Here is a 12796-nt window from a genome sequence, read left to right on the forward strand (position 1 = left end):
AATTAGTTATTGTCTCGCCTCTTGAGTCTTTTGTTCCAAAGATGGCTGAAGAATTATCGCCATGTCTAGCTTGTTGCCTGTCACATCCATCACCCATTGATAAAGTCTTTGCAAGGAGAATGTGATAAATAGCGAAGATTCCTTCATCACAGCTCAATGAAGAATGGATGTTGTAAGCAGCAGTTCTTCAAATTAGTTTATAGAAGACAAACAGTTAAATGACCTGTCTGTCTCTATCTTTAACTGGATCATCTGTTTCTCATTCCAATTAAATACTAATGCACCATTTATCCTTTCCACAAAGGAATTCCAAAAGAGGATTTATGACAGGGGACAGTATGGATCTTTTGGTAAGTCATAGAGTTGCCAGACCATATCAGTCATTTCCAGAAAAGGACCACTCAGAATACCTGCAGGCATTTTCATAGCTGCCCTTGGATCCCTAATTACCATTTCTATTTCCTACTCTGCTAACCCAGTGAAACAGGGCAAAGAGTAGTTTAACTGAAGCAGCAGAGAACCAGTTTGTCTGAGAATGTACAAGTGACACATCATATGGATGCTAGGGAGGATGGAAAGAAAGAGAAGAACTACATCTTGAGCACCCAATAGGGTTTTTTTTAGTATATTAACTATCTTTCTCCTCAGATCACAATGTCCCTGGGGAAAAATTTATCTGTATACAGCCTGACACACAGTGGTCCTGCCCTGCCTCTGCCCCTGCTGCCACAACATAATTAATGAAAAGGAATTCTTCTTTTTTCTATACATTTCTTAAACATACCTCCTAGTACATCTCCTTCAGCACCTGCAAAAACAGTTTCCAATCGGAACAACTTTGGTCATGCTAAGGAATACAAAGAGCCAGTCAGCACCTTTCAACATACACCAGCCACACCTTCAATGACATCTTACAAGGGCTGAGTCCTACAATGCCATCACTACTATAAGTGTACACCACCAGCCACCTGCTTCAACAACTGTTGTTATCACTCCACGGACAGTTGAAATGGAAGACATTTTGCTGATCATTAGCCAGGATTGGCAGGACTAGTTTTGATTGCCTCTCTTTGAGTGGTCAGAAAAGAAGTGGTAGAATTCAGATTCCATGTTGTTCTTGAGCATTTGCCAGTTTTAACAGGAAATACTGTTGCAGATAAATATGGATTCTTTCTCCTCTGTTAGTCTGATCTTCTGCTTCTACTCACTTCCCACCTACCCTTCCAGTGCCCTTGTAATGCAGCCATGCCAGTCTGTGTTTAGTAAGGCACATTTAAAGGATGGAGGAAACTTCAAAAACATTTCCCCTATAACAACAGTGAACAGTCAAATCATGCACTTCTTCAAGCTGTGGCTATTTGTAGAGGCAAAGAGAGTTTATTTATAATCTCCCAGGAATTTTCAGTCAATTAACGTCATCTTCCATAGTAGCTGACCTGCTATGTGGGATCCAAACATGAGGGAAAACATATCATTCTAACTCAGTGGCTGCACAGAAGTTGTATAGAGACCTGCCACTAGCTCCTGCACACAGGGTAGCAGCTGCTACCCTGAACACAGAGTAGACACTGCTTGCAGTGGGTTCACAAGTTTTAAGAAACTTTGACATGGCTCACCAATAATACTAAAGAAAGTAAAACAAAATAATTAAACCTTTATTTACTCATGATCTTAAAGCAATCCGAAAAGTCTCAGGAAAGGTGCCTGGGTAAGATTTCAGTCAGGTCAGAAAAAAAACCGGAGACATAGGTGGCCATGTATGCTGAACTACGTTTGCAGCTTAGCAAGATGTTCGCAGTAATCTGCAAAGCCAGATGACACTTTCCAGGTTAAGCCACTCTTCAAATTCACAAAGCTTGCAAGTCAACTTAGTCTGCACTCAAAGGAACATGAAGATTTACACCTGCACCCTGAAATCAGGCAGAACATGTGCTTTTGACCCAATGTGGGCAAAATACAGACATGCTAACTATGTTTTTCTCTGAGACCTCCAGGTCAGGCAGGAGGGAAGTGAAGCTAGGTTAACTGAAATGGAAAGAAATATTTATGTGAACTCTGGTGAATAGAACAGCTGGCAGAGTCTTACAGACCTATATTCTGAGCAACAGCACAAACTGAAAGGGTCTTCAGAATGGAAAGGACTGAGGTAGCCAACATTCCTCTGGTGATTTTTTTTTTTTCCTAAAACCATTACTAAGAAAAAGCATCTCTAGGAAACTGTGGTAATTACAGAAATGCACAGGCCAAAATAACAGATCAAATTGTGGTCAGAGCCAGCAGCAAGCAAAGGTCACTGCATTTCTGAGTCAAAACATAGTCAGCAAGGACTTCATGGAGGATCTTTTAACACATTGGCTGGAGCTAAGCTCAACAGGAACATCCAGAAAATTTGATGCAGTAAAAATGAACTGCAATCTATCACCCATAATTCTTCCTGCATAAAGAGAAATCCAATTGTCTGAAAACATGAGGCAGCAGAAACTGAGTTGATAATTTAATTCACTTCAGTTCACCTTATTGACTTCAATAGTATGCAGAACACTATCTTTTATCACTTCAGTGTCACAGTTCTTCATTTTTTTCATAGTGAATATAGTTATGGTTACCGATGTGCTTATGAAATATGCACTTAGATTCCTCCACAGTGTGTCTGGATGTGTGCCTGTGGATAGCAAGTATTGTTCTGTGGTGGCTGGGTGGGGTGTTTGGGGGATTGGAATGTGTCGGAGGGGAAAGAGGTAGGCTAATCTTGCAAAAGCTACCTCCACAAGGTCACAGACCTCTTTCTTTACAGAGTTCACTGCTGTTGCAGAGTCTATAATGTCATTATAGTCTTCAAGAAGGGCTCTGTTTGTTCCTTCTTTTTGGCATATCCTTGCAGAAGTGATTATAAACCAGATTACAACTCTGAACCATGTGAAAGAAGAAAGATTATCAAAAGCTCTTGACAGGATGATCGTAATCTGGAAAATGTCATTCTCCTCAACCTGCATGAGGGACATATTTTTCCTGAAAAATGAAATCTGAAAATATAGATCACCGTGCAGAGACCAGGCTTTGCTTTCTGCCATGCCTGAGGCTGTAGATCGGGCTCATAGCTCACGCAGTACACTCCAGTACTGCCAGTACTTCTGCAGAACGTCCTGCCTGGATTTAAGTAAAAGCAACAGCGACCCCAGTGAACTGTATTCCCTTCTTTCCTGAACTGTAATGCTTGTCCCAAGCCTCGGATATGCTGTGGGTTGCCTGGCTTTTTTTCTGCTTTCATTTTCTTGCTCCTCTCCTCAGTCAGCTACAGTTAGGAACAAGGAGGATTCTCACAAGGACCTCAGCCATCCTTATTCCTATCACCCGCTCCTTCTGCACCTTTCAGTTTCACCACTAGATGGAAGCCTTGACCTCCAGAGTTCCTCAGATTTCTGATCATTCAATTGCACACCCGAGCTTCTTGGTTAGGTGTTTATCTACACCGATTCACATATTTAAGTAACAATTTGCTGGACTCAGGCATTTCTATAGATCAGTGATTCATACGTGGAAAGTATAAAACGGTATAAACCTCACAGGTAAAACTAGCGATTACTAGGGCTACATAAATCTTTACTAACAATGTGAATCTAGATTGGATCAGCTGTGGATAAGCAAAGGGAAGAGAATGGGATCACTGCTTCCCACCACTCTCAGCACAGGGTGTAGTCACTGGTGATGTGTATTTGGGGTTGCAAAGCCGGTTGAAGGCTCTTCCCTTCAGCAGCACTGAGCTCCCCAGCACAGTACTGAAGTCCCAGGACATAACACAAGCAGTGGCTATATACTCTGAGTTTCCGACAACATTTCTGGTTGTAGGCACCACATGAATAAAAGTTGAGTTTTCAATTGTTAGTATAAGAAAATACTTACTGAATACTTCCCATGAATGAATACTTTACATATCTTATTTCTGAGCAGCTCAATGTGAATTTTTGTGTTCAGAATTCAGGGTGTTTAGGATATACTGCTCTCATGGGGTCATTCTCTGACTTAGTAGCTCTCAGTAATGGGATATGAACTGCTAAATATTCAGGATTATGAACTCAGGATTTGCTTTTGAAGAAAACTCATGCTGGTCGTTAGCCAACATCAGAGATCAATGGGAGACATTTCTGCTCCCAGGTGCCAAGTCAGATGCTGAGAACTCTACAGTTTTAGCAGACAGCAAATTCATTTCATTACTTTGACAAAGAAAAGAGGAAACACAGATCATAGAAATTTGCTTAGTAACTCAGAAGGCTATTTCTGAAAAGAATTTCTGATTAGTCTTTTCTTTTATCAGCCTAGAAAGCTCCAGGAGCAAAGGGCTGAAGTTCCTTGTTTCTTGCTCTTCAGTTATTTTTTAAATAAAAGTGCTGGTTATCCCTGTGATTGTTCTCACAAACAGTAATTTTGTTACTGTAATAACAGTAACACAACTGTTCTTTCTGTAGTGCTACTAAAGTGTAGAACAGTTAAGATCAAACGTTGTGCATGTCAACCAGTGGCATGCGAGGCTGCATCTGTGAAGGTACAACAAATAGCAAAAGGCAAATTCTCTTTTTACCCCAGTATAAAGACAAAGGCTTTGTCTTTAATGCCAACTGGAAGGATTGTGCTGTTGCCCAAATTGTGATGGGCACTGTTCAATGGAGCAGTAGTCGACACAAGCTAAAACTGCTGAAAAGCAGGCTAGTCATGATTTCATGGTGCCATGAACCTGTTTCATCTACCAGCATAAGCATAGCTCTTAAATCTAGGCCTTGAGCTGGTATAGATAAGCTAATTCAAAGGATTCACACACATTCACTCTAGTTAAGGATTTGGTACACACTAGCACAGATCAGTACAAGTTAGGAAAAAACTTCTGTGGATTTGTTGTCGTCATAACATACCTGGGAATTTCACATTGCTATTTTCAAATGAATTGTGCCTAGCACAGACAGCAAAAACAACCCTCTCATGGACCTCACAGGCAGTTCTTTTGTCTTGGGCTTTGCTTGGGGTTAGGATTGTGCTGTCATTGCTCTAGATGTCATTAATACTTTTCTGTTCATTTCAGTCAATCTGTTTCATAGTTCTGCTTGATTTTATTGGGTGTCTTTTTTGTGGATTGGGTAGGAAGGGGAAGATGTTATCACCTCTGTGAAGCAATCGCATTTTAACAAGCAATATTATTGCTTATTACAAGAAGGACAATGCCTTATGTGTATGAGCCAGTCCACACTATATATATGTTCTCTCAATGGGACAAACTACTTAAAGTCTAAATGTAGTATGTCTGAACTTCAAAAAGACACTGTAAAAAAATCCCTTTTCTTGGAAAATTGTTGGTTTGGTGTAACCACAAATAACACTGGGGATTATTGTAACTGAAAGGGATGGAAAATCTTGGGCTTGGTCATGGTTTCTTGGTGTACACATTCCCATTCATTCCTTGTGGAATAGATTAGAGCATGGTCCTTGTTGTAGCTTAACCCCAGCTGGCAACTAAGTACTCACTCCCTTCCCCTGGTGGGATGGGGAGGAAAATCAGAAAAAGGTAAAAGCCATGGGTTGAGATAAGAACAGTTTAATAATTGAAATTAAGTAAAATGTAACTATAATAACAGTAATAAAAAGGGAAATAATGAAAGAAAGACAGCTTCCAGTACCTAAATGGGGCCCACAGGAAAGCTGGAGAGGGACTTTTTACAAGGGAATGTAGGGATGGGGCAAGGGGGAGTGGCTTTAAACTGAAAGAGGGAAGATATTGATTACATATTAGAAAACATTCTTTACTGTGAGGGTGGTGAGACATTGTCACAGGTTGCCCAGAGAAGTTGGCAACCCTGGCAGTGTCTCTGGCAGTGCTCAAGGCCAAGTTGGATGGGGCTTTGAGCAACCTGGTCTAGTGGAAGGTGTCCCTGCCCATGGCAGGGGGGTTGGAACTAGCTGTTTTTTAAGCTCCCTTCCAACACAAACCATTCTATGATTCTATGTTTCTGTGAATAAAACCCAATAAACACAAGTGATGCACAATACAATTGCTCACCACCCACTGACTGATACCCAGCCTGACCTGAGCAGTGATCAGTCCCTTCCTGGTGACTCCCCCCAGTTTATATACTGGGCATGACGTGCTGTGGTATGGAATACCCCTTTCGCTAGTTTGGGTCAGGTGTCCTGTCTCTGCTTCCTCTTGGCTTCCTGTGCCCCTCCTCACTGGCAGAGCATGAGACTGAAAAGTCCTTGATCAGAGTAAGCAGTACTTAAAAACAACTAAAACATTGGTTTGTTATCAACATTATTCTCATACTAAGTCCAAAACACGGCACTGCACCAGCTACTAGGAAGAAAATTAACTGTATCCCAGCCAAAACCAGGAAAATCCTGCAGCAGCTGGAGTTTCTGGCTAAGCTCACCTCAACTTCAGCATTACAGGACAATAGCCTGAACAAATCACATTCAGCTTGTGTATATCTTCTATATGATAACAAGGAAGGAAGAAGGTATAGCTGAATCCAAAAAAAAAACAAACCTCAAGGCACCAACAGGCAGGAATCATGAGTAGCTGCGCTATCTGAAAATACTTTGTATTAATTTCTGAAACCAAATGCACTTCAGGTTGCCAGCATCCCTTTAAGAAGTGCCATTGACTGAGAAAGCCATTTGGAGAAAAGAAGCAGAAGTCTCATTGGTAATGGTATCAGCCTGGAATGAAGGACAATGTCACTGCATTTCATCACTGCCTTCTGTGGTAGGGCTTGTGATTATTGAATGGAAAACTGGAAATAATAAATAAGTGGTAAGCTTCTATAAATAGCACCTTTTTGTTATACTAATCATTCTCAGTTTTCCATGATTTACAGACGCCTTGGACTTTGCAAGTGGAAAATGCACATAAACAGAGTGGACCCTGCTATATGGGAAAAAGTGAGAATAACAGTCTGATGACTAGAATTTGAATTCGTAATTGATTTCAGTTTTATTTTAATCTGTAGTTATAACACAGTCATACGAATATTCATTTTATGGGCCAAACTGCTTAAATCTTTTCTTCCATTCATAAGCCAGCTGCTGCCTAGACATGCACCAAATTCAGTAGATTCACAATCTGTTCCTTTATTTAATTACTTATAGAGGTGTCCACAGAAAAATTTTTTTGATTGCTCTATTTTATGAAGTTTAATGTAGTTTTACCAGTCAGACATACAAGTCAAAGGCTTCACTAGTTCTAATGTCTGATACAATTAGGTTAATGGCATGAAGCCACTGGAGTGTGGGGATGCAGGCAGATTGCTCTCTGCCCAGGAGTCAGAGCCATGGTCATATTTGCCCTTGCTGTCAAAGAGAAGAGAACGGCAGTGACAGCAGTGGCTAGGAGGAACTTTGTAGAAATAAAAACTGTCAGGCTCTCCTCGCATTCTCATGCCCATAGGCAGCTGTGCTACAAAGTACCCCCACTTCCCAGAAATTTTAGTAGATTTTTCTGGGCATTGGCAGAAAAATTTTCACAAACAAAACCCCAAACAACTTGGTCTAATGAAAGACATGAGCTGCTGCTCTCCTCAGGTCCAAGTCTTTCCTTATGTAGGCAATAGCATGAGAGACCAGAATGAGAGCACATCTAGCACACTCCTGCAAAAGTCACTAAGTTGTTAAAATTCTTGCAGCAGCTTCCTAAGCGTAGGAGGTTTTTCTCCATTTTCTTCCTGCTTCTCACTTCCATTTTTGTGAAGTTTTTTCTTAGTTTCTATCAGCCTGCTTCCAACCCGTGTTTTAATTCAGCTGTAGCAAAGTCAATACTGGAATGAGTGGCATTCTGTCCTCCTTGACCATTGTCCTGGCTATATACTGGCTTACTTCACTCACCTTTCAAGTTTGTGATCAAGATCAAAGATGTCAAGATTGATGTCACATCTATTTATTCCTCCCATAGCTGCTTCTCTTCTGCAGAGGTGTGAATACAGGCAATTTCAACCTTGAACAAGACTCTCTCTCATGTTGACTTGCCTGTGGGTTATATGTAAGTTATTTGAAAGTATTACTAAGAAAAAGCATAGTTTACATGGACATGAAGACTACTTTCACTAGGACAGTCAGATATCAGCTATTTATAGACTGGTGCTAGATTTTTCTTTTCTCCACAGGAAAAGAAAAAAAAATTATTACTCTTAGTCGTAATCCTGTTCTTGTTTGATGTGTAAAAGGAGGTGACAAGGACGTACTAGAAAATTGAGCAGATTAGGTAGAACATTCTCATTAGTGAGACTAATGTGAGATCACATGCAACCACTCATGCAAGGGTCAGATTTATTTCTCCCTGGCTCTGAGGGCCAGATTATGCAGTCTGTTAGGGATGTGTAATGCCGCATAAGCATGATAAAATCTCAGTCAGAGTCTTAAAAGAGTTAGAGATCCTGGAGAGAAATCCTTAATATGAGCAAGAAGTGCTGTGGAGTTGGAAGGAAGGTACCTGGATATGACACTGCTCAAGTTCCAAGCAGTCTGTGTTCGCATGGCACTGAACTACCTTTGTTTCAGATGCACTGTTACATGAATTCAGTCTCTGTGATTTGGGACTTGAACTGGTAAATCTGCAGGGCTTGGGAGTATTCCCACCAGCTGGGGAGTCTCAGTACTGTGTTCTATTCCCAGGTACAGACATCTCTTCCGACATCTTCCCTCCACAGACATGGATGGGGAGATGTCAAAGACGTCTGCCAGCACCACAGGAATGGAGGTCTCATTAAAGACATTTAATTGTAGAGTGGGAAAGGAAGCACTTGATATTTTTCTATGATTCTCTGATTCTAGCACACAGGCCTAGGATCCCACTAAGTGACTAAAGCTAGGGTGGATTTCTAATGCTCTACAAGCAGTCGCTTTCTTCTCTTGCCCATCCACACTTTCAAAGCAGTAGAAAAAGAAGTCCACCATTTAATGAGAGATACTCTTAAAAAAGAGCTTTTGAGCTGCTGGAGACTTTTACTGTAATTTGAATGCATCCTGGAATCCTGAAGCATACAACTTCTAAAGATTTTATTGTAAAATGGAATTTGGATAAACACCAGTAGCACCTCATCACTCAACATCTGCCTTCCTTGTGGCTGCTTTCTATCTGCCTTGGCCACCCTGCTGGAAATGATCAGTGACCCATGAAGATCAATAAATGACCGCATAATGGTCTACGTATAGCTCAGTATCCCAACGTCTGCTTGTTTGGTCATTATCGTCTAGATGTTTATTATGTGAATTTTCTGGTGCAGGGCATGAAATTCACCTTGCAAGTACATACACAGGCTATTTACTTCACTAACTCTAAGCAGTGAAATTAGATGTTTAAAATACAGCCTACTTGCAAAAGTGTGCTGACCAGTACTTGGAAGGGAACAAATTCTTCTGGAAGTGACTCAGAGGACCTATTTCTTTTCACTGAAGGGAGTCCAGAGCAATCGATTTCCCAGCCTGGTTGTCTAAACTTCAGCAGCTGTACCACTTGCCAATGAATCTTCTTCAAGAACCTCTGCTATGTGGGAGTGAGGGAGACCTCCTGGAGCACAGCCACAGTCCTCCAGCACCATGTCCCCTAGTGCTGTGAAGGGCAGCAGGCAGGCAGCCCATGGCCAAGGGCCTTACTGCAACAGCCACAGCAATACCGTGTCCCCTGTGTCCTAGGCAGGGCACTCAGGACCAGGGGAGCTCCTTTCTGCAAAAGGACTAACCTGCAATGTAGAGCAGTGAGAGTTGGTTCTCATACATTACTTAACTGCATGGAAAAAGAAAAGAAAGCCAAGTTGTAACTGCAGAGTAGTCCTAAAATTAGTTCAAAAAACAATGTGATGAATGTCATGGAAAGGTTTCCTCTTATAACCAGATCTGTATAAATAGTGAGAAAAGCAAATAGCAATGTGTCTCTGTTCCAGACTAAATAAATATTCTGCTACTGCGGATTCTGTTGAAAGTTGAGCTTGCACTTGGCAAATAAAGAGATCAGATTAGTAGCAGGATTCATAGCCTTTTAGATTTACTAACATATGCAAAACAACAAAGACAATGCTCTCATAGCGCTTCATGTCTTCACAGCACTGTGTAAACATTACCTAGCCAGATACCTCAACAAACTCCTATATGTCCTCAATGTCTCACCAACACCCAGCTTTAATCAGACACCTACTCTGTGGGAAAGCTGGCTTCCCTCTATGCCCAGCCTATTTCCTCCTCTACTAGGTGGCTAGATATGGCTGTGGTCTTCCATCACTTACACTTACGCTGAGAAACCTACAGCAGATAAATCAGTATATAGTTATTGGAGTGTAAACCACTACTATTTTTTGTTGGCTGGTGAAATGATCCAGAGCCCACACTCTGTTCCCTGAGCCATCTAATACCCTTTCTACAGCCACTGCAAAATTAGTCACAGGCTATACCATGAGCTTCCACTATTATCACCCATTAAAATTCTTACTTACTTACAAAATGTTTAAACATGTGTTATTATATCATGGCTGATATAATCATGGCTGACAATGTGGGTGGGGAGGTGAATAAGACTTTTTTGGTCCATTTACTTTTTCCAGTGACCAAAAGCTTTGCCAAAAATGCAAGAAAGGAAGCAATCACTCAAACAATCCAATAAACATTCTCTTCATGTGGGTGATCTCACAATACAGCAACCACAGTAACTATAATAGTTACTAAAAGAAACTTTTCTACCCCAGATAAATGATCTTATCCCACACGAAATGTTTGTCTAGCTGAAATAGGCAGCGTGCTAAGACGTTTACACTAACTGCAGTTTATCAGTTAGCATTATAAAATTTCAAGGATGAAGAATTTGGAGGCATCTGTCTATACAGGAGAATACTATCACAAGCCTGGACACAGTTTCCCTACCACCCATGTGTAGGCTTCTTCAACAATGAAGAGAGACACCATGCGATGCGAACCACCCTGAGGGTGTCTGTCCTTCTTCATTGTCAAAGGAAGAAGATGACTAGGTTAGCTAAGCTCCTCACCTAACAATGCTCAGAAGAGTGCCTACTATTAAGGAAAAATCATTCTGTCCAATACCTGTTTGGTATGGTCCCTATTCCCCTGGAGTACAAAATGGAGCTGCACACAGGTCTTCACTCAATGAATGGCTCCCTGTTTTCACGTGTAGCCAATCCCCATTCTTCTCTTGCAAACCTTCTTACTGACAAATCATTTCCTTTAAACCTTTCCCCAAGTGAAGACTTTTCCTCTGTCCTGTGCTTGTACTCTGGGCTGGTGACTAACACCTCTGGCTTTTTTTTACCTAGAAGTTAACACTACGAAGTTCTCTGGGCAAAAATCTGTTACTCTCGTATGTTCAGCACAAACTTGTGTAGAGTAAGAGTGGAAGGAGAAGATGACATAACCCTTGTTTATATCAGTACAGATTTTCCTGTACTCCTGCACTGCCTTATACTAAATATTTTCCAAACTTCAGCTGGCTGTCTGAAGACAATAGGCAGATGCTGGAACTCATAGTAAGAGGCATTTTCACTATGGTTTCTTGAGAGCATTGGGACAAAAGTGGATTTCTGAGGAACAAATAGAATAGGGACCCTGCAGATGTGTTAAAAGAGGTCAAGATGTGGCAGTTAATTAAAAAAAGAAGAAAAAAGACACTTCTAAAAAAGTAATTTCCTTAGGGCCATGAGCCAAAAAAAAGAAATTAAAAAAAAATTATATGAAACCTGGAGTAAAATAGAGGAATGGTGTAACCTCAGATAGGATAAGAGGATCCTCTGCCTCTCTATTAATCACTCCGTCACTTTCTTACATGCTTGAGAACTTCTTTATCCTCTGCAACCAATATTTGAACTAATGGTTCATATTCAGAGCAATAAAAGAGATGTAAATTTTGAAGAACACTGAGCATCTGCATTGCCCAGGTACAGTAAGCACTGAAAATCTTGTCAGTTTTATGTGGGAACCTAAACACAGATGTAGATACCTATATTTAAATATATAGGCTTGAAAATGGTTGTCTAAATATAGGATGAGATTTTATTTCTTAAATCCAAGGTAAATAAACTTAGCATCTTTACCATTACTCCATGAACAGAACTTCTGGAGAGTAGTTATGGAAGCAAATTCCGGGCAAGCAGAAGCAACTTGTAAAACTTCTTTTCACATTCTTTGAGCAAAGGCAAGTACTTAAAATCATGTATTTTGCTTCTTCCTTTGACAGCCTTGGAATAAATTTTTTACAATTTTTTAGGCTTTTTTTTTTTTTTCTAAAGTTTTTCTTAAGGGTTATTGCAGCCCTTGACCTACAACATTATCATGGAAAATAACTGAAAATGAACTATTTATGAGATCAGTCCTGCAAACAGACAATACTGTCCATAGTGCATATTCCAAAAATACCATATAAATCTATAACATACTACACAATGATAGGCCATAGTAAATAGTCCCAGAAAAGCCAACATACACAAACACACATAAGGGTATAAAGGATGAATACATTCAAAATGAAATTTAACATTCTTGCATATTAGTGCCATTTCCTGAACAGATACAAATAATAGTGTTGCCTTAGAATTAAGATGAACAGTGCATTTTCAGACAATGATCTGTTTCATGGATTTCATGCATTTCTGTTTTGCCCAGAATCCATATCTTAACTATTTCGTGAAAGTCACACACCATTTCTTTGCGCATAAACAACATTCCTCGCAGACAAGAAGATGCTGATCAGCTTCCTTGAACTACTTAAAGGAAAGATGATGAATTTTTTCTCTATTCTGTGTGGAGTGGCATTCTTTTACAT

Source organism: Strigops habroptila, chromosome 2 (genome assembly GCF_004027225.2).
Source record: "Strigops habroptila isolate Jane chromosome 2, bStrHab1.2.pri, whole genome shotgun sequence".
Taxonomy (NCBI): domain Eukaryota; kingdom Metazoa; phylum Chordata; class Aves; order Psittaciformes; family Psittacidae; genus Strigops; species Strigops habroptila.